Consider the following 1,823-nt stretch of genomic DNA (forward strand, 5'->3'; position numbering starts at 1 on the left):
AGCTGTTAATCCGTCAATCCTTCCAGTGTCCGGGCCTGGTGAGTTTTCCCGTGTTGAGTCGAATTAAGCCGCAGGCTCCACTCCTGGTGGTGCCCTTCCGTCAATTCCTTTAAGTTTCAGCTTTGCAACCATACTCCCCCCGGAGCCCGAAAGCTTTGGTTTCCCGGGAGCTGCCCACCGGGTTAAAATTATGAAACTTCGGCGGATCGCTGGCTGGCATCATTTATGGTTAGAACTACAGCGGTATCTAATCGCCTTCGAACCTCTAACTTTCGTTCTTGATTAATGAAAACACCTTTGGCAAATGCTTTCGCTTTAGTCCGTCTTGCGACGATCCAAGAATTTCACCTCTAACGTCGCAATACGAATGCCCCCAGTTGTCCCTATTAATCATTACCTCTGGTATCAGAAAGCCAACAAAACAGAACCGAGGTCCTATTCTATTATTCCATGCGTACAATATTCAGGCAAGTGTTAGCCCGCTTTGAGCACTCTAATTTGTTCAAAGTAAACAGCCGCGACGGCCCGCCTCGGCGCGCGGCCGCCCGCGAGGACGACCGCAACACACTGGCGGTGGACGCACCGGCGAGAAGCCCCGCAGACGTGCCTGTCGTACCGCATTCGGTAGACCGACACCGCAGGACACAATTTCAACTACGAGCTTTTTAACCGCAACAACTTTAGTATATGCTATTGGAGCTGGAATTACCGCGGCTGCTGGCACCAGACTTGCCCTCCAATGGATCCTCGTTAAAGGATTTAAAGTGTAATCATTCCGATCACGAGGCCTCGGACGAGTCCCGTATCGTTATTTTTCGTCACTACCTCCCCGTGCCGGGAGTGGGTAATTTGCGCGCCTGCTGCCTTCCGTGGATGTGGTAGCCGTTTCTCAGGCTCCCTCTCCGGAATCGAACCCTGATTCCCCGTTACCCGTGACAACCATGGTAGTCGCATAAACTACCATCGACAGTTGATAAGGCAGACATTTGAAAGATGCGTCGCCGGTGCTAGACCGTGCGATCAGCACAAAGTTATCTAGAATCATCTCGAATGGCGACGGACGGGGCGCGAACCCCGCCGCCGATTGGTTTTTGATCTAATAAAAGCATCCCTCCCGTTGCCGGTCAGGACCTCGTTTGCATGTATTAGCTCTAGAATTGCCACAGTTATCCAAGTAACTATGTACGATCTAAGGAACCAAAACTGATATATTGAGCCATTCGCGGTTTCACCTTAATTCGGCTTTTACTGAGACTTGCATGGCTTAGTCTTTGAGACAAGCATATGATTACTGGCAGGATCAACCAGGGAGCTGTTCATTTCTATATCGCTCCAGGATACGAAGGGCGTCTGAGGCGCGACGGAGTCACCCGCCGCGACACGCTCTTTATGTTCGCACCTATATAACTCACATTCTCGCTCGCTCGAGTTTGCACTCTCGCGATTCACGAGTCTGTTCGTTTTACTTTTAAATTCACTTTTTAACAAGTGAACGCTGGACCTGACGAGACGGACCACATGGATCTTCTCTTTGGCCAAAAATTTTTAATTCCCTTTCGTCAAATATTAACGTACGAGAGCGCACGCCTTCGGCGCGGCAATAGTGGGGACGTGGATTAGAATCCTACGACCGTTCTCGTTTTTGTTCACGGTGTTCTCTGCTTGCGCGGAACTCCAGAGTTTGTAACACGGGCGAAGTGCGATGCTCGCTCAGCCGCACAAAGGAGCTGAACGGCCACACGACGTTGATTTTCGCAAATGTAAAGCCGGCGCGGCATATCGGCCGCCGCAATGTGCGAACGCGGTGAAAAATGTATTTTAGC

At 50.7% G+C, this 1,823-nt stretch overlaps 1 non-coding gene across 1 annotated transcript in view; it reads right to left on the reverse strand.

Annotated features, from left to right (window-relative positions):
- LOC148272045 (small subunit ribosomal RNA) overlaps positions 1-1,311 on the reverse strand; it is a 1,940-nt gene extending 629 nt beyond the window's left edge. Inside the window, exon 1 of the ribosomal RNA XR_015824947.1 lies at positions 1-1,311. This exon is cut by the window's left edge and continues 629 nt beyond it. This is a non-coding gene — a ribosomal RNA (small subunit ribosomal RNA).
- Positions 1,312-1,823: the final 512 nt, after the last annotated feature.

This window comes from Micrasema longulum, unplaced genomic scaffold (assembly GCF_059751315.1).
Source record: "Micrasema longulum isolate JH-2025_06_02 unplaced genomic scaffold, ASM5975131v1 h1tg002518l, whole genome shotgun sequence".
Lineage (NCBI taxonomy): Eukaryota > Metazoa > Arthropoda > Insecta > Trichoptera > Brachycentridae > Micrasema > Micrasema longulum.